The 21,004-nt window shown below is 43.0% G+C and overlaps 1 protein-coding gene across 5 annotated transcripts in view; it reads left to right on the forward strand.

Moving 5' to 3' along the window:
- The window catches only part of FOXN3 (forkhead box N3), a 367,936-nt gene that overhangs the window by 87,695 nt on the left and 259,237 nt on the right, over positions 1-21,004 (forward strand). For 2 of the 5 annotated variants that reach the window (XM_019744745.2, XM_074327057.1), the window contains exon 2: positions 8,761-8,876. The exons of 1 other annotated variant lie outside the window; for it this stretch is intronic. The gene's annotated coding sequence lies outside the window, so the exon portion shown is untranslated. Of the gene's footprint in view, positions 1-2,004; positions 2,152-8,760; positions 8,877-21,004 lie in introns of those variants that run through there. 2 more of the 5 variants (XM_074327056.1, XM_074327058.1) reach the window with 2 other exon arrangements.

The following is a 21,004-nucleotide window of genomic DNA, read 5'->3' on the forward strand; positions in this document are numbered from 1 at the left end:
TTAGGGCTGGGCACCTGGGAACGAAGGGCGCTCAGGGCTTTGTGAGCAGGCTGCGATGATCTGCCTTGCTGAACTCATCCTCAAGGCTGGGTCTTCTCCTCCCACCCTTCAGAGAAAGAAGAGGGTAGGTAGGTGAGGGCAGAGAGGAGCTTTAGCTTAACCACAGCCACAGTTAATATCCACAGCCGTTAATCTGATACTCTGCATCTGTCCTTTTATACATATTGTTACTATAAGTCCCTTTTAGTCCTTTACAACCAGCTGCATTTGTGAGCCACCCAGAGGCAGGCAGCATGGTGCATGGAAAGAGCATTAGATCAGGTAGCAGAGACTATTCTGCCACTTGCTGTGTGACCTTGGGCCAGTCACTGATTTTCAGAACCTCAGTGCTCTCTACTTCAAGATGACATTGTTGATACTTGCCAAACTAATTCATAATATAATCTTGTGATAGTCAAATGGGACAAGCTATGTGAAAATGCCTGGGAATATTTGACAAATGTAGATCCAGAAACGTAGATCCAGAAATGACTCTTTTTATTGCAGTGGTTCTGCTCGTTACATTTGTAGGTACTGGTCACTGTTAAAAGGTCATCTCTGCCTGCCCTGCTAATACTTGCCGACTAGGCTTTGTACTAGACCCTAACATCATGAGATTGCTTTTAAAGCGTGATTTATCTCTTTCACCAGTAAAGTTTGTACATCTCTTTCCTGTTATGCTTTCTCTTAGGGATGAGTTGATTATTATTACCTTAGGATATAGCCAAGAATGATTCAATTTAGAAAATAATAGGAAATTTTTGCTTGACTTTGGTAGGGTAATTTTGCCATAATTCCTGCAAATAGAGAAGCGGTTACTTTAAAACGTTCCATTTCAGAGTCACAGATCGGCACTTTTAAAGACTACAATTGATTGTTTAGTGCGAAAATTGTATTCAAGTGAAGCACATCAGCATGCAAATCTAAAGTGTGGCCCTTTTAATCTAGATTGAATATTATTAACTAGCCCAAGGGATAGGGTGTAATTAAGATTTGAACAGCTTACTTTCGTCTGCTGTGTTCAGTAACCCCATTATTTAAAGTAGTGTACCAATTTGAGTAATAGGAAGATGGCCGATGCACCAATATTTACACATTTTGGCTTTTCGATGTATTGAAAGAATTTGACTTTTCTCCACCAGTTGGTCCAAACATTTGATAAGGGCAGAGATTTGAACTTACAGCAAATAAGAGAATATTCAGATTCGAGGAAAATCACATTTCTTTCTGAATGGTGGCAGATTTCCATCTTGTTACTGACTCACTCATTCTAATATCTTCTTCCATGGGTTTGGGACAGATGAAGCCCTTGTTGAAGGTTTATGCTTTTGTCTAATTAAAACTATTGGCTTTACAGCCGGCTAATGCAGCTCTAGCTGGAAGGGAAAACAACTCTTAGCTTGGATCCACTTCAGAAAGTTTGCGAGACCTCCCTCTGCCTTTCATAGACCTGATAAGGCACAATGCTGATAGCATCTTTATTCTGGTGCAATTCCTCGATAGCTGTTCTTCTTCGGTGAGACAAGATGCTCACCTTTTTGTCCTACCCACACCGTTTTAAAAGAAAGAGCCAAAGTTCTCCATTTCTCCCAGGAGAAGTTAGTGAAAGGATCTATTGCAGAGCTGCACCACCTTAAGCGGATACCCAGCAGACGAGGTTGGCACACAGCTTATTTCGGCCATCCGTATTGCCAGGTGTAGCACACGTATTTAGTACATCATTTGATAATGCTAAAAAAAATATTAAAGCAGTGTGAGACTAAAGGAGAAAGAAGATGAATGTTAGCATTCCCCTGGGGTTCATGGGTGAAGGAATTAACACAGCGTGGCACTCTACCCTAGCTGTGTTTGTTTCCATGGCAACAGCTACGTACATGTTTCAGACTATCTACAGTGACACAGTTGCAGAAATAGTAGCTTGCAGGTTTCTGATATCGCATCAGTGGACAGGCAGCACGCACTATATTAAGTAAGTGTAAAAGAATTTAAAATATAGCTCTGATTCAGCTGAGCGATGAATCGGGGGGTTTGGCATTCCCCTGCCTCACGACAGCAAAATCTGGGCAAAGTTGAAAGTTGCAAGATTCCAGTCAAACAATTGTCCTTGCTTGGGTAAGTATCATCAAATGAAACAAATGTGAGGGAGTTACGAAGGGAAGAAAATGGCCTTGGCAGATGACATATTTAAGAAAGATATTGTCAGTGAAGCTAATTTTTTTTTTTTTTTTTTTGGAGGGGGGCAGTGATGGGTAAGGAATGAAAGCTTTGGTTGAAAATAGCTGAGTGTTAAAGCAAATCTAATGTGCAACAGAATCTTTAACTGCGGCTGAGTTTATGGCAACTAAGGTCTTTGAATGTATCTTTGTGGAAATTGCTTTTATATAAAAATGATCAGGCAAGGAACAGAGAGGTTGATTGTGCAGTTAAAAGGAAATTGGGGCTCCATTGTCTCTTCTGAATGCTTATGTAAATATCTCTCTCCCCGTGGTGACCCTGGTTTGTCTTTGACATTTGCTGCTACTTTTTGGTACCATTTGCTGGTCTCTGTGTTTTTATTACGCTGCCACATTGTAGCCTGGTAAGACTTGAATGCTGGTTAGAGAGCAACCAAATAAATATGATAGACTTTGTCAGTGTGTGACTTTACAATCAAATTGTACAGTAATTTAAGAGGAGAAGTGCTCAAATTGGTATTTATTTACATGCTAGACCTCTGCTTTTGAATAGCAGCCTAGGTATTAGGTTAATGGATTTCAATGTGCACGTTACGATTGCGGGAGCTTTCAAGTATGTTGTAGTTCAATTTATACTGAGTTTTTTAATGTCAAAATATTTTTATGTATGCCCATTATTCAGTTTAAGCCTGCATTTACCTTATAGTTTTATTATGCGTGTATCAGTGAAGAGAATGTAAAATGGCATGGTAATTTAAGTCAATCTGTTCATTTGAGGAGAATTCATTTTCTGACCATAGGTGGACTTTTACAGAAAGTGACACATGAGACATGCAACTCTTTTGTAGTGTCTGAGACTATTTTTCATGTGTGTAGAGAACTACCTCGCTCCTAGTGTATGTTGTTTTTCACAGCAATTATTTGATTAGATGTCAAAAGAACACCTATGGGTGGGGGTGTGTCTGGAGCTTCCAGAACACCTGGGTAGATGGAGGGCTGGGACAGTTTTTGCCTTGTAAGTCAGGGACTTGAACCCTAGAATGTCTGACAGCCCAGTGGGTAGACACAATTTGCTTTTCTAAATAAGGCCATCCAAAATGAAACTAATGTTGAAGCTTCCCATTTATGCCTATCTGCAGTCTGAGCCACCCAGAGATGGGCAGTTAAGTACGTCTTCAATGCAGAATTGCTTTTTATGGAGGTTCAGATCAAAGGGCTGCTCCTGTCTCAGAGGAGGCTCCCTACACTCATCCCTGTGGAGTTGGGAGATACAGCCCATCTTTGGGGCCCAGGAGAGGGCAGGCTTGCGGACCCCTCCCCCACGCCCGGGCTTGTCTGGTGGGGCCCTCTGTATCATGGTGGGCAGCTTCTCTCTGTGACAGCTGCAGGAAGCCACCTGTGCTTGGCCTCCCAAGGCAGAGGAACCAAATACCATTGGCATGAGGGTTTACATCACGTTCTGCTATTATTACATTCGGAGGGGCCCTGGAAACCTTGGGCTCATTAACCTTGGGCTCTGAAACCGGAAGTCAGAAAAGTTTCAATGAACTGCATTGGATGAGTAGCTCACCATTTGTCTGTTTGGGAGTGACAGAGCAGGCCCTTCCAACAGTTGGGACATTTGTATATTTTTTTCATCACCCAGGAATATTTTCCAGTTTAAAAAAAAATACAGAAAGAAAAGAAAACCACCAGTCTATGCCATGTTATTTTAACTCTTTCATAAGAATAGAAAAACACATACACCTAAATGCCAAGCCTTAGGCCAAACCAGTCAGTCGAATTTAAATCCTGGCAGTGCTTGTAGAAAATTCAATTGCTTCCATTTGAAGGGCCAGGAAATTGATTTGGAAAAGAAGAAATAAGTTTGAGGGATTCCCAAATAGTGGCAGTATGGAATGAGTAAGAGAAAAATGAAGGTACAGACTGATCTCATTACCAGTCTTAAATGGTAATAGAATTGCCAGAATCAACTTCCTGAGGCGGAGCTCATTTGGCGTCTCTGCTGCCCAGTAACTGCGGAAGGTGCTCGGTGGTCACAGGGTGAAAGGCAGTCTGCAGGCCGGCGTCCAGGGCTTTCCCCCACTGGCCCCTTCCCAGCCTGCCCTCTCACGAGGTCCTCTTTGCCCTGTGCATCCTGTGCCTGCCCAAGGGCACAAAATAACGTGTCCTGGCCTCTGCTGTTGGTGCGGCCTCTGCCCAGGTGTTTTACTCTCATCTTTGATTTGTGAGGCCCAGCTTCAATTCTACTTTCTCCATAAAACCTTACAGATCTCCCCCCCCCCCCCGCCCTCTTTGGGAGGAGTTCTCCGTCTTCCATGTTCCCGTAACAGTTTCTTTGTCTTCAATGAGAGCACTTGTTTACACTATATGAAGATGACTTGTGTCTCTTCTTCACGGAGATGTGAGCGTGTTAAAGACAAAGGACCATGACCTATGCAGCCTTATAGCTTTCGCCCCACCGAGGACGGTACTTCAAACTGTGGTATTGCATCGAATTCTTAAGCCCTTGTGAAGATTCACATCATTGCACGATCTTCACATGCACATATTCTCTGCTTAAAGAGCCTGTTGAACATGAAGATTAAAGATGCTGTCTATCTCAGCACCAAAGCATCCGGACGAGTCCAGCCACTTTCAGAGGCTCCAGACTTCGGGTTGTTTGGCAGCGCCTAAACAGAGACCAAGGGAGTGGCTGATTTTTTTATTTTCATTTATTTTTTATTCATAGTATAAAAGGAACCTTGTAGCACTAAACTTATATTACAGAGGAGAGAACTGTGAACCTGAGTTAAGTGACTTCTCCAAAGCCACGTGATTGTTCAGTGGCCCAGGTGAGTGGATGCAGCCATTACTATCTGTACGTGGACCTACCTACTGAGCCTCCTGACCCAGGCCTTGGGTTTCATGGACCACATTACCAAGCCGCTTGTGCTTTCTGCCCTGTGTTGGGATTGGCTGGCTTTCTCTATGTAAACACTGTCATCGGACAACAATCTTGTTGACATTGACACTCTTTGCTAAAAGCTGGTGTCATTGGGGTAGAATTAGAAACAAAAGTGGACTGAGAGTTGAACTCGGGGGAACTGGGAGCAATGCTAACAATTCATTAGCCGTTGCCTCGCTGAGGATATGGCAGCTGCTGAATTCAGTCAAGTTCAGCCCCTTAAAAAGAGTGGAAAAAAGAAAGCACATACTTTCCAGTGCCTGGGCACTGCACAGCTGGGCCAGCTGGGTGCAGCACCATGGCGAAAAGATCTCTTCAGTTTCAGAAATATGAGACCCGAGCTTGCACACAAGGAGGAGAATGTGGCTGCAACTGGACCTGATTTGGCGTTCCGTGTCTGAGCTTACGTGTGCCTGCAGTTATATGAGACTCAACTCCTGTGGGAAGCCCAAGGGTATCTAAAGAAAGAAGCAGCCCTCCAAGTTGACAGAAGCAAGCCCTGCGTGGACGTGTGTGCGTGTGTACATGTGTGTATGTGTTTAAAGGCCTGCGCCTGAGGTCAACAGGCTTTTTAAGAGGAATTCTTGGTTTTCCCTATAAACGTTTACTTCCTCTTGTCCAGAGTTAGCCTGTTAAGGGAATAAAGCGCAATTCATGTTTCCAAGTTGGAAGCCTGATTAATCTCTCTGCCAGTTACATATGGAAATAAATTAGTAAATGGTCCATCTGGGACGAAACTACTGCAGAGATGATCAATTATCGCCATCGTATATGTCTGTGGTGCTGAAGATTGAGTTGTGCTTGCCAGGCGCTGCTGAAAGATAACTGGATGCTCTATCGTGGTCAGAGGAATAAAATTTAAAAAAAGAAAATCACAAGTGAAAAATTTACCGTGAAATGTTTCATGGGAGAGTGGTTTGGTTGATGCCAAGATTGTTTCTTAGAACTGCTGTCTCTGCAAATATTTAAAAGGAGCCTCAAGGGCATAAGAAACATTTCAATTTTATATTTTCAAAGGCCAGTGCAGTAACAAGTATTAATTAGTACCCAAACATCTGAATGACGTGGATACTTCTATACCTCTGTGCAGTATTGCCCTTTATAATTTTCGTAGCAACTTCCTGTCTGTTTTCTTATATAAATTCCAAAGGAGGAGCATGTCAGTGCCTCAGTTTCTTGACTGATAAAAACCTGAGGTTTAGGGGGTTGAGTGTCTTGCCCAAAATGACTCGCGTGATTAAATGGCAGGACCAGGATGAGCGACCAGATATCACCAATACTGAATCCAGCTGTGTGTCCATCAGAGCCTGTGTGACATCAGAGATGTTTTCAGTATCCCATCGTTCTATCATCCGGCATCAGGAAATGAAGCGTTCTACTTATGTCAGTATTCTAGAAGCAAAAACCATACCTTCTTGAGTATGAAAAGTATTTTTTCTCTACTTGGAGATGTTGAGCATCGGTTTAACTTTTTTTTTTTTTTTAACATGTTTTAAGTTTTTCTAGTTGAGGTATAATTGACACATAACATTAGTTTCGGGTGTGCAACATAATGATTTGATATTTGTATATATTGTGAAGTGATCACCACAATAAGTCTCGTTAACATTAGTCACCTTACAATTACAAAAAAATTTTGCTTTTCTTGTGATGAGAACGTTTATGATCTCTCTCAGCGACTTTTAGATATGCAGATGCAGTATCGTTAACTATAGTCACCAAGGTGTACATGACAACCCTGTGACTGACTTATTTTATAACTGGAACTCTGTACCTTCTGACTCCCTTCACCCATTCTCCCTCTCCCCCTTTCACTTTTTCCTGTGACTAAGGTACACCACTCTCCACCTGAGTTATTTTATAAAGCTAAAACCATAGATGTCCTCAGGGGCTTTTTAGGTGTGGTAAGATTTTGCCCCTTTGCAGAATGGCCCGAGGCTACTGCGACATCCAGATTCATGCCTTTTTAAAAATGTTCTTTTGTGTCTTCCTCCTGGGAAAACCTTCAGCAGTTAAGCCTTGAAGCTGCCTGAGGTGCTCCCCTCTAGAAAATGCAGTACGAAAAGTACAGAAAAACAAACTGGGTTTTGAAATCTTTAAGTCACCCTAGTTTATCAGATGTCAATTTCTAACATAAGTAACAGATGCTGCCGGATGGTCTTCACACAAGAAAGAGAAGACACAGACCCCTAAGAATTTACCTGTTTGTACTTGGAAGTGACCTTGTCTCACCCGGATCACCTTCAAGTTTCTCTGGCATCAGCCAGACCTGGCTACTCCACGGCCTTGAATAACCTTCATGTTTTCTCACCTCTGGGCCTTTGCTTCAGCTGTTGCCTATTCCCACCAGTCAAAATCCTGTCCAGTTCTCAAGGCGCATTAGTATTGTTATTATCTTGAAGCTTTTCCTGTCCTGTCCTGCCCCCCTACCCCATCAGAAATAAATGTCTCCTCTGAAACCCTTTGTTAAAGGAAATAACACAGTCTGTCTGTATTTGAGTTGCCTATATACACGTCTTATCTCGCATAGTGAACAATCCATTTCTCACAGGTAGCAATGTCATCATCTCTCTCTCTGACCCTTCCTTCTTCCCTCCAATCCCCAGCTCAATACTTTGCCCTTAATTGAAGTTTAACATGCAGTAGAGTAGGGTAATTTTGTTTTACAACAACAGATTAAGTGTCTTTGGATGGGTGGATAAATTAAAGGTCTAAACAGTGTATCAGAATCATTTAAAAGGCTTGTTAAAACAGATTGCTGGACCCTACCTCTAAATATTTAGATTCAGTAGGTCTTGGGTGCAGCCCAAGGATTTGCATTTCCAACAAACTCTCAGGGATATTATTGCTTTTCCAGGGACCACTGTCTGAGAACCACTGATTTAATGAATTTTTTTCGCTAACATTCTCACACTAAAGTTCATAGGGTAATATAGTTCTTTTCATCAGAAAGTCTACTGATGTGTCTTCCTTGAGGCGGAGGCCAAAAATGTATCTTCTATCAAATTATTATGCAATCTGTCTCATGTACCAACCTTCCTATTTTGCAAGATTATTGGTTAATTGTGGCTGAAAAACGTGCAGTGCATTTAGTGAGATTCAGCTTGATGGCATCTTGTTTTCCCCAAGAAGTAGAGTCAGAGTAATTTTATTTTACCACAGAATAGGGAATCATTGACTTTGCAGTCTGTGTACCTGGTGTCTGAGGTGGGACACTGGCCTTGAATGCTGTGGGTGCTCTGATGTTTTTCCTTTAGATAGACAAGTGTTTCAGTGGCAGCTATAGTAAAGGAAAATGAGCTCACCAATGTCTTAAGAGCAGCTGTAGTAAAATGAGATAATCTCACAATGTTTATGGTGTGTGTTTTCAAATTTCTGGGTCCTTTTATGCCCCAGGAGGCAGTTTCAAGAACACTCCATTGTGAAAGACCCAGTGCTTCAGTAACTTTCCAAGAAATAAAGAGGTACTGTTGCAATTGACTTTTTCACTGAAGTGGATCACCTTTCAGAGTCAGGCCAGAGATGACATCCATTGGGGTTGAGAGGGTCCTCTCTTCTCCTCGGCTCTAATCCCGTCTTCCTTCTGCTCCTCTCCACCAGCCACTAGAAGCACCCTCTCCTCGAAGACCAGTGTTCTTGTGGTAATGGAGGCTTCTTTGTCATTTCCGTGACGGGAGCAATGCTGACCTTGGTTTCCTGGACCCATTCCGACTCAGGTAACCATGCTCTGTCTTCCCCAACTCGCTTACACCTCACAGAGATTGCACTGAATAAATGAAATGCCAAAGTTATGTTTAAATGCAAATGCCAAATTGATTGTTTCTCCATCAATTGGTATCCTCCTCCTCTCTCTTCAATCTTCTTAATGATCAATTTATGCAGCTGATCAGACTGACAATGGGGTCAATCCAATTTAGGCATTAAAATAATGAAAACATTGAATCACATCTTTATTTAAAGTTTTGGTGTGTGTCATTGACACAGAAATCAGCAGGAGCATCGCTGGGAAATTTTCGCATAGAAGCCGGCTTCTACCGTGTTTCCCAAAAATAAGACCTAGCCAGACAATCAGCTCTAATGCGTCATTTGGAGCAAAAATTAATATAAGACCCGGTCTTATTTTATTATAATATAAGACCGGGTCTATAATATAATATAATATAATATAATATAATATAATATAATATAATATAATATAATATAATGTCTTATATTAATTTTTGCGCCAAAAGACGCATTAGAGCTGATTGTCCGGCTAGGTCTTATTTTTGGGGAAACACGATACCGTAGTCCCTCTAAATCATTTTCTTTCTCATAATACCACATTCTGATGTTGTGCCTTTTAATTGATGTCAGTGAGTATTACTGAGTAGGGGTTATTCGTTCTCAGGACACGAAGGCTAAGGTAATCTGAGACACGGAGCTCTTCTGGGAGCTTACAGCTCAGCAGAATATCCAGGACTCACTTGTGAGAGAACGCCAGGCGGTGGTGCGGCGTGGGGCTGAGGCTGGGTGCTAATGGTACTTCTCTGGTCCAGGGAATTGAAAGACTTCCAGGACTGAGCTTGAAATAATTAGGGAAGAATTTATGGAAGGGGGGTGGCCTCAGACAGGATTTGTGGACCATTAGGCCAGGAGGAGGGAGCAGGAGCAGCATGGGAGGTGGGAATAAGCCTGCCGTGAGCCTGAGCTTCAGGGCCCTGGCTGCCTGGACCAGAAAGGGTGCAGAGGACCCTGACCCTCTGTCACAGCCAGAGCCAGATGTCCCCTCAGAGCCTGGGTCCCTTAAGGTTTTCCTGGGGAAACCACAACTGCTTTGTTACAGAGGGGCCTTGGCTGACAGCTTCCTTCAGGGACAGTGGGCAATGTCGCCCTGACCCTGGCTGGGCTGCCACCTTGCTGGCCTCTTCTGCTTCTTTGGGCCTGTCCACGTCTGTCCTCGGCCTGTCTACTCGAGTATTTACTCTTCTCTTACATACCTGCCCTTATCCCCACAAACCCAGCCTGGCAGGAGTGGCTTGACAAGGCCCTGGGATGAACCAGGGACTGTGTGATGTCAGTACCTGGTGATTCACAAGGTGCTATTCTGAGCTGAGAAGTAGAATTGATAGGTAAGAAGCATGAACACGAGTTTATAAGTTGATGCCGAGAGCATATCTAGAGAATACTGAAAGCCAGAAGTCAGGGAGAGTCTGAAGGCTGAAGCTGGGGCCACAGTCAGGGATGGGCCGCCAAATGCCCTTGCTAATTCTGAGATGAGTACATCCTGCCCACACCCAGCTCTTTTCCAGTGTGGCTTTTGGAGGAAGCAGTGGCGGCTCTCGCTGCCCTGGGTCCTGAAGGTGCTAGTGAGAACTGTCGGTTGCGGCTCTCCCTCTCGCTGTCAGGCCTGCTCCACCTGCTTTAGGGTACTACCTCGCTCCTGCACCTGAGGGCCCGCTCACCCAGGAAGAGGCATGGATCACTAGCCACCTTTTCATTTCTCACTTACCCAGAGTTGGATTGCAGCAGTGTGGCTGTCCTCTATCCAGTGTTTTGAGCTTCCAACCCTCCTCCGTCTTGTGACACCTACATTTCAAAATGTGGTTTCCTGGTTGCTGCAACATGTGGGAAAAGAAAAAAAAAAAAAGAGTTGAGAACGTACACTCATTCTTAAGTGCCTTAGATTAGAAAGGACTCAAAACAGCTCCACACCCACAGTCCATTGGCCAGAATTAGTCACCTGACTCTGTCTCCTTGCCAGGAGCCTGGAAAGTAGGGAGAAGCCCCAGAATGCTTGAGATCCCCACTGCCCTGGCGATGCTGTGTCACTGTGGGAAAGCTCATCCTTTTTCTGTGCTTTTATTTGCTCATTATTAAAGGGTAATTAACCCAGCCCAACATCTTTCACATAGTTTGTGAAAGGTGAAAATAAGATGTATGAAAGAGCTTTAAAAGTATAATGAGTTGTAAAATATGTAAGATATACCGTGTTTCCCTGAAAATAAGACCTAACCAGAAAATAAACCCTAGCATGATTTTTCAGGATGACATCCCCTGAATATAAGCCCTAATGTGTCTTTTGGGGCCAAAATTAATAGAAGACCTTGTCTTATTTTCAGGGAAACACTTAGTAGTTGTGACTTAGTTTCTTTGTTTCTTTCTCAGATCTTGAATGGTGATGGGCCGGAGTCAGAGTAGTCACACACGCCCCAGCGTTGCCTGGGACTGTCCTGGCTTCCCCCAGCTGACCCAACCTAATTATCATACAACCCCCCCTTTCATACCTGAAGTATCCGGGTATAGACCGTACATTATATGGTCACCCCAAGCTGGACCCCACTGGTCATCCTTTGAGATTATTGTTGCCTACTGTTTACGGAGCTTTTCTGAGTGTCCGACACTATTCCAAGCTTTTGCCTGCATTACTTCATTTACTCCCCAAAACAAAGTTGTGAGGTAGGTACAAGGAACTCACTCACAGATGAGGTAACAGATGCAGAGAGGGATGAATCATTCATGATCACACAGCTATCAAGTCGCAGCACTTCGCTTTGCGCCTTGGTCTGTCTGACGCTGTGTAGTAAGGTGCCTTGTGGGGCTGCCTCACTCGTCCTTCACCAGGATTGAGCCCTTGACCACGTGGGCACCCCCTTCCCTGACACTAGCTTGGGAATCTATCCCCAGACCCCTGGCTGGTAGAAAGTTACAGCCAGCCCTGAGCGGTGAGTCCAGCCTTAGTGACCCCAACCAGAAGATGAGCCATGGGATCGCGTGGTGAATCTCCAGAAGCAGCCAGTAGCAGGACCAGAGCTGGCCAGCGTGTCTGCTGACTTCCCGTCAGGCCCCTTCCGTTCTCACTGCTATGCCATCAACATGTGCAGCTTGTTTTAAAACAGGGCACTGCATTTTCCATAAGGAGAAAATACTTTATTTTGAAATCTAGGGTGGAGTAGAACTAGCCCGTGAAAACCGGACACGTGCTGTGCAGTCCATCCAAACAGGCGCCTTTCCCAACATAAACAGCTAGGAGAGATTGAGCTCTGTTTTCAGGAAGTTTATTTACAAGTTTGTTTATTTAGAAAAAAATAAAAATAAAAAAGCCGGACCACAACCAAAGACTAGCTTGCCTACAGTCATATCAAACAAAAACCCATCTAGCACAAGATGGTATTAATTTTCCTGGTTTCTGGCCTTCCTAATCAGTGTTCAAAACCAAACCCGTGGAATCAAAGGGAACAGTCTCTGCAAAATGAACAAAATGTAGCAGAATCATCTATTGCGTTGCTTGCTTCAAGAAACCCCCCAGAAAATTATATATGTGGCTTCTAAATGTACAAAGAAAACTGAAGGAATTCCATTATGAAAGAAAAATTAGATGGAAATTTCTAATCCTGTCTCATAAACAATATAGGAATAACTTTAAAATATTCTGCTTTAAGCATGCATTTAATTTGTGCTCTGGGAACCAAATAATGTTGCTAAGATAAAACATTCTAATAATGATTTATGTAAATTTATTTGTACAAAGTAATGGTGTAGTTGCCTATAGCAAATTGCTTGGAATATGAAATGACATTTATGAGATCTTTTTTTCCTCTGAATGAATACAATGGAGAAAATGAGCGACTCCAGAAAGAAAAGAAAAGAAAAAAACAAAATCCATGTTCAGAGGTGGAGACAGCTGGACAGGTTAGAGGGTGTGTAAATAGTCAACACACTCAAGGCAATATGTTTTCCTGTGATATCCTCATTATTTAAGCCATGTTAAAAGCCACACAAAGAGTGTGTGTGCTAGATTCTTCGAAGGCTAGAACCCGATGTCTTCATAATCATCAACTGCTCAGACACCAAAGCTCTTTCAAAATAGCCCATGACAGATCACCTGTTCTCACAGTGCTCTGATAGACGGGACACTTACAACATGGGGTACAAGGAGGCCAACTGTAATTAAAAATTGGGAAATTAATCTCCATTCCCCGTTACTTTAATACCAAGGAACTTATACTTGTGTCATCAGTGGGGCCCAAATAAACAAAACAAAAACTCTCCCAAAGACTGATTCATAGACCTGCAGGGAGTTTTCCTATTGGCTGCCCAGTTAGAACCTTTGATAAGGGCGCTAAGTGTTTCCCGGAAACTTTTTGCTTAAATAGAAATCCCCATATATGTAACAGAGAGAGTTCCTGGATCTGTGCTTTGGCTTTGTAAATGCCCAGTATGTGTCATAACCTGTATTCGTTGGAAAGGTATGATATTAACACCTTAGTTTCGGAAGGCATTAATCTTTTTTTTCTTAAAGTATTTTTATTTGCTCATGTGGTCATTGTAATCATTTTTGTGAGGTAGATTGAGAGTTTGTATTCTGTATATAGGGAAACTGAGAGCCACGGAGTCACAAAGCAAGACATTGGCAGAGTCGGAGGACAGCTGCCATGCTAATGTTTATCGCATTGTCGTTACAAACTAAAACGGCTGAAAGAAATTTGTGAATCCAGGAGAGCTTGTTTTACTTAAAACAAGTTTAGGGTTTTGATCCATCCTAAGCCATGTTGGAATGGCATCAACAATCCTGAGAGAAATGGGTTTGTCTAATTGGATAGAGTGACTTTGCAATCTGGTTGTTAGCTGTAGTGGGGCCAAAGCCTGAGGGCTGCAGTTAGAGCTCCGGAGAGAGAGGGCATAAAGCCTGCACAGGACTGTAAAACAGAATGAAAGGAACCCTGGCTTCCAGGAAAGAGGGGATGGCCTGGGTTTCCAGCAAAACCATTTAAAGTGCACACACCACAGAAGCGGTGGCCTGTGGCAGGACTGGTTTCAGTGAAATGGCCCAAGATCCCTATGGTGACGCAGTGGATGTTAGGATGAGAATATCAGCCATACTTACAGATTCCAGTTCTTCTTCTTCTTAGATGAATGACTTTGGGTGTGATTTCTGAGCTGTAGCTTCCTAGATAATAATGTAAGGCATCTGAGCCCTCATTTCCCCACCTGTAAAACAGGGATGATGACATTTAACTTATAGAGATGGTGTGAAAATGAAATTAAGTAATTCTTATAAAATACTTGGCACAGTGCTTGGCAGATAGTAAACACTCATTTTATGATAGTTCTTAAAATGATTATAATTGTTATTACTTAAGAATGTATGGTCCTGACTGATAATGGGAAATGAAATTAAACCACATTTTTTATTTAATTGAGAATTGATCTAAAAGATTTCTAAATCAGTTGTTTCTGTGTACCGAAAAGATAACAAGGTAACTATGTGAATTCATTCATTTGTCCATTTAACAAACAGCTCTTGATGTCAAAGGCCCTTTGCAAGCTGTTTGTGAAGGATGGAGAGGCCGGGTCCTGAGTTCTGGTCTCAAGGGTTAAGGGAGATTTTTACACATGGCACATAGGCACCGCGTGGGCCACTTTAATATACATGGTCTTTGTCTTCCAGGAATTCAGAAATTAAGCTAGTCTAAATCCTTACTTGTCACTGAAAATCCTAGTTCTGGTCCAGATTCTGCAAATCGGTTTCCTTCAAAAGCAGTCATCTTGGCTGGCTATGGAGTAAGCTTATGGCCAGGATGAATGGATGGAAAGTCTTTGGTCCTTTGCTGCTTCTGCCTGCAAAATGTGTTCTTGCCCCTTGTAGCTCAGGCCCCTAGGCTGAAAGTGTGGATACACCCTTTTGTTAGAATGCATTTCCATGAGAAGCATATATACTCCTTTCTTATCGAGGGATGAAATGAATCTGGTGTAAAAATGCATTGTTTTGTTTTTTGTTTTTTTGAGACGTCTGTGTAGTTATGTCACCTTAGAGAAGGTGTTTCACAAAAATTCTCTACGGGAAGATAAGGAAATGTGAAAACTTTTCAAGTGAAATGAGAAAATAAATCGTAATTTTCAGATTCTGGATCCAGTCTGGTGTATTTCAAGGGGCCTCCTGTGTGAAAGGCAGAGGGAGTTCTGAGGTGCCCTGCTTGAGTTTACAATCTAATGCAGGTTGGGGGAGGGTGGGGATAGACAAATAGGCACAAATAAGTGTTCAAACATGACCTTTCCCCCAGTCCGAGGCAAAGAGAAAAATGAGCACGAGCTAGTGAGTTCAGTATACTTGGCAAAACAAAAAGTTGGCAACCTACGCTTGTCTCCGGAACTATTCTTGAAATTTTATTGCAGTGAGTGCAAAATCACAATCTGGGAACTTGGTTGAGTGGGTTCTCTTGCCCCTTCTCCTCTTTGGTGTTGTCTCACCTCCCTCTCTGTCTTCCTCACTAGCTGCTACTACTGTTTGCTGGAGTTCTGCAGCCTGTGGCTTATCCTCCTTATTAAAAAGAAGATTAGCAAGTGTTAGAGACTTACCAGCAATTAAGACTTTCTTCCTGATTTAAAGAGGAGGAAAAACAGCATTTGGAAAGATGAGTAGGCATCTGTCCGTAGCACTCTGGGTTAAGAATACACAGTCACACATTTATCTCCCGGCAGAAATCTGGCAGACCCAGCCCCTGCCAAGGCAGAAGGGGAGCTGTTACTCTTATTCCCCCACAGAAAATGCTGTAATGTGCCAACTGTTTCCCAATAGTGGATAGATTTATGTGTCCACATTTATTTTACTCTCACTCTGCTGTGTGCATATGAACTCTTAAATGGTTTTTTTGGCATTAACCAGAGATTGAGTGTTTTGGGCCTCAACTTACAACTGTGCTCAAAGCTCAGCGCTCCATCAGTGGTGGCAGCAACATAGCCCAGGTGAGAGCTTTCTGGTTTAATAGGATAGAAGTAGACACAAAGGAAGATTTGGCATTTAGAGCAGGGGCATCTCCCAGGGAGTCTGAAGAGGAAGAGCTGTTTTGAAATGGATACCTCTTGAAAGAGAATGGCATCCAAATTGGTCGCGTTAATATGACAACTCGTGATGAAGGCGGGGAAGACGCTTGTGTAAAGGGCATAATATCACCCTAAGCCCAGTCAAATGGCCTCTGAACAGTTGGACTTTTAAGTGACACTGAGACCCTCATAGAAGGTGTGTTTGTTTGTGAGGAGAACACAGCTGACAGCAAGTAGGTTAAGCCCCCGTCTTTGGTGTTACTTATTTTTCCCGGAAGTTGAAGAGACTGCACTGCCTTGGACTTTTTTTTCTTGAATACCAGACAATATCATTACCTCACACATGATACATATTTCTCCAGGTGAACAAAAAGAGGCAGGAAATTGGTTGTAGTAGCTATTGGAAAGTCCAAATTACTCGCCTAGTAGAGTGTCACAGACTTTCTCTGTGATTAATTTGATCTGGTGAAGGGACACCTTCTTTCCTGAATCAATCTTGGGTGAACTGGTAGAGAGTCGGGCAGTGCTAAGTTCTGCTTGAGGACTGTATGGTTTCTAGAGTGTTCCATCAGGGGCTCTCCGAGGTAAACAAGGAAACGGTCTGCTCTTTTATAGAGTAGTGTGTGACAGGTAGTTAGGTGCTGGATAACCGATTCTAAATAGTGACGGCCTATTATTATGGCATTTAACTTTATCCCTCACATGAATGTAAATGAAACATTGTACTTAGTTACAAGAATCTATTGTTTTATATGTATATGTATATGTGTATATATGTATTCATATAAGTGTATGTAAATATATGTGTCTATATGTATTTGCATGTGTGTAGAAATAAGTAAATTATGTCATTGATTCTGGGACAGTTTATAGGAGTTATTGTTTTCTTAAGATGTGGAAATACGAGAATTATCACCATTGTAACTAGTTCCACTTCTATATCATTCAGCCTCCATTTCTTTATTTAGCTCTTCCACCCAGGACACTTCAGTAGCCTCTGCATGTATATGTGCTTAATTGAACAGAAGTGTCAACAAGCTGATATTTTATTAAACAGCTTAGACAGAGATGTTTGGTCTGATTGTTGGAAATTGTTAGCTTATCATTGAACTGTCCTGATCATTCTTATTTTTCAAGTTGCATTGCTTATGCTAATAATTATTACTATACGAAAGAGCATGCTGCTTTTTAATTTTATTTTATTGGGTAATATTGGCGGACAGTGTGTTTCTCTAGGGCCCATCAGCTCCAAGTAGTTGTCCTTCAATCTAGTTATGGAGGGTGCAGCTCAGCTCCAAATCCAGTCACCATTTTCAATCTTTAGTTGCAGGGGGCGCAGCCCACCATCCCATGCGGGAATCGAACCAGCAACCCTGTTGTTCAGAGCTCGTGCTCTAACCAACTGAGCCATCCAGCCGCCCCATGCTGCTTTTATTTTTATAGTTCTTTCATTAATAATTTGATTGGCTGTTATATCCATGTGGTTGTGTGACACACATCAGAGTAGTGAGAGATTGGCCCTGGGCGCCTTGGGAAGCCAGAATTTAGGTATAAATTCTATGGCTTGGGGCGGGCGTATGGGTGGCAGGCAGGTCCTTTGACCTTGACATCCAATTGGGTGGCTGTACGTTTCCCCTCATATTTATTTTGAAATATTTTATTGATTCACCAGTAGTGAGTCTGATCTGGTCATTTTAACAACCTAAGAAATTCGATCATGGTGTCGTTAATGTGCTCACTAAAATGACTAGAGCGGTACTGATATGTAAGTTCAAAGAGTAATGATTGCTAAAACAATAAATCTGACCCAAAATCATTGCATCAGTGGCTTCATGTAAACGGAATCTATGTCTGTGGGGCCCGTTCTTTAGAAATGAGATGATTTTATCACTGACATTCCTAGACGGCATTGCAACTGTGTAAGACATATGTTTTGGTACCTCTTGCTACAGAAAAACTTGTGGATTTTTATAGTGTAAGAGAATACTACAAATTTTGTCCTAATTCATGTTTTATATATTAATAAAATGATGAATTGAAATATGCCTCTGGAGGCATGAGAAATGAGGTTGAAACTGACTCTGGTGGGTTTCAACCCATAGTGATGTTCAAGGAACTGCATTTTAAAACTCTGGATTCAACAGGGAAAATAAAGCCAACAAAGGAATTCCCATTTGGCAGGCCCGCCTGATATCTCGGAGGCTGAGCGTGTGTTAATGAGGAGTGTCGTGCAGGAAATCCTCTACATCAGAAACTAGTTGATTAAAATGATGGCCTTCTCTACTGTTGGGTGAGGCATTTTGAGCAGGTGTAAATGTCGGGCCCTTGCACCTGGGAGCCTGTTCACTGGGGCTCAGGAAAGGGATTGGGGGTTATGGGGGTTTCTTGAGAGCTTAGCTTTAAATTTTACCTTTTGGAAAGGAGTGTAGTTTCTCATAATTAAAAATTGTGTCTATATCTGTAATAAACAATGGAATTCCTAAGACTGCAAACTCCATGGGTGCACAATCTATTTTAATACAAACACTTGACAATCAGTAACCGTTTAGCAGAAGAAGGTTGCCTTCTGGTGGCTGAGTGGTGCATATTGTCACTCAGGGTACACTAGGTTAGGGGTAACAAAACAGCCCCCAAAACTCAAGGGCATAAAACAATGAAGGTTTATTTCCTGCTCACTCTACATCTCTACTGAGGCTGGCTGGGGACTGTGGTCTGTGTCATTCTTGTTCTCGTTCCCAGACGGAGGCTCAGTCCCTGTCACTGTGGCTGAGGGAAAGGAGAAAATGGCGAATCGTGTGCTTGCCCTTAAAGCTTTTCAGTCATGACACGTCACTTTCACTCACATTTTATTGACCAAGGCCAGTCATACAGCCACACCTTTTCCAGTAGGTGGAAAATTGTAATACAACTGTGTACTTGAAGGAGAGAGCTGAATTATGTATAAATAGTTCCAGATGTCCGCAGTACACACCTTCGATATTAGAGCAAGAACTCTAGAAACCTCGCTCAACTGAAGCAAGGAAGTGGAATTTATGAGAATTCTTTATATCCTTCAGAAAAATGGACGAGTCACCTGAAGTGGGGTTGTCTTATCTCTTCAGTGCTGTCCTTTCTAGGGGGGCTTTACCCCATCCCCCTATACTCTCCATCTTACACATAATTATAAGCCACTCAGACATACAGTCAGTGTGCTTCTTACGCAGGTGCAACACCACGTGGGGTCTCCCAGCCATCCCCTTCCTGGTCAACCCAGTGCCACCTCTAAGTTCCTCCTACACAGACGTTCTGGAATGGCCACAGCTCCTTGGCTTCCCCGTCTTGGGTGTTCAGTGTGGACTGTTCCAGTGTTTGACGTCATCCTTCAGATTTCATTTTCTTAAGTGGGCACCTGAAGATCTCCTCCTACAAAGACAAAACCCAGTTGCTTGGGGCAGCGGTGTGTGTGTAAAGCTGACAAGGGAAGTTGTTCGTCACTCACCAGGCTCAGGGATGCCCTTGTCCTCACCTCCATCCTCTCTGCATCTTCTGTTAGTCTCTACCAGGCTGCTCCGCGTGCTTGCCAAACAGAATCCTTGGGTCTGGGCTTGGATGTTGGTGTAACGAGTGCCACCAAGTCTTAATTATGTTCTTCGAGGCTCCCAGAGGAATTGATATGCACACAAGAGGGCCTCACTTAGTCTGCAAAGTCAGCTATCTGGAGTATAGCCAAGAGTTAGGAAGAAACAGAACTTATCTCAGAGGACAAAATAGCTTTCTCCAAATCCATGCACTAAACTTTGAGATGAGGCTTGTTGGGGTTGTGTTCTTCATGTAGTCACACCCCTGATCAACTTGGTTTTTGATTCTCTTTTCTTTGATAGATGAGAACGCTGAGGCACAGAGGTTAAATGGTTTGTCTCAAAGCTGTGGGTGATAGAACAGGTTCTTATGATTCCAGGCTTAGTCAGATAACAGTGTTTATGATGGTGGCAGTGAGATATGGAGAAAGGTTGAACTGTAGTTAACTTTTTTTTTTTAAGAAAGTAGTAGGAAAATATGTAATGACTGTAGGATGATTCGCTTCAAAATGACCACTTTATTTTTTTTAATTCTAATGTGTGATGAGTATCAGTTGACTGAGAAAATCTAGTAAAATGGAACTGTGCTCCCTGATTCTGCCAAACAAATGTGAAGTTACTACAGTTCTCTTTGCTGAACTTCTAGTTTAGCTGGTGTATAAATAGATGCTTAGGAAATATTTTTTTTTTTTTGCACAATCAAGATGGAAGCTTGACACAGCCTATGTCATGATGATAAGCCTGGTTCTGGTGTGCTTGGGTGCGACGTAGGTGGCTTCAAGAATACCTTGGAGCATGGGCAGTCCCCACCCGTGAGACGGAGGACGGCTGCTTCATAAAGGAAAGTTCCCGCACGGAAGCCAGTGGCAACCGACTCATGGACATTCACCAAGGTCCTTGATTTGTGTGGAGCTTCGCAGTTTTTAAAGCACTGGCATGCTGACAATCTACTCTGCTCACAACAATCCTGTGTATTAAGCAAAGCAGGCATCAGTGTCATTTTCATCATTCAGGTGAGGACAGCGAGGCTTAGAGGAAGGTACCCAAGGCCACAGCACCAGCGAGAAGCAGGATCAGGGCCCTCCCTAGGGCAGGTGCTCACACCTGTATGTTGTTCCAGGGACACCTACTGTGTTCATGCCTGTGGGGGTACCCCCCGAGTGTAGTTGAAAGAGGTCCTTTCCCTCCTCCAAGCAGCTTTCTTTCCTGGTTAAAAAAAGTCCTGTTCCACAGAGAAGGAGAAAGAGGAATGTGAAGGTCCAGTCCCAACACGAACCACTTTGCTCTCAGGCAGAAGAAACATTTGAGATGACGTGAACAGCAATAAGAAACTCCTTGGAACCTCAGGCAGTTTGAAGGCCAAGGACGAGGCCGAGCCTTCCCAAGCCTGGCAGGGAAACATAGGACTCACAATTGCTGGTTCTGAAGAGGCCACTCACCCCTACCCAGGCGGTAGAGAGCCCCACCTGCCTACCTGGCCCGGA

This window comes from Rhinolophus sinicus, linkage group LG03 (assembly GCF_036562045.2).
Source record: "Rhinolophus sinicus isolate RSC01 linkage group LG03, ASM3656204v1, whole genome shotgun sequence".
NCBI lineage: Eukaryota > Metazoa > Chordata > Mammalia > Chiroptera > Rhinolophidae > Rhinolophus > Rhinolophus sinicus.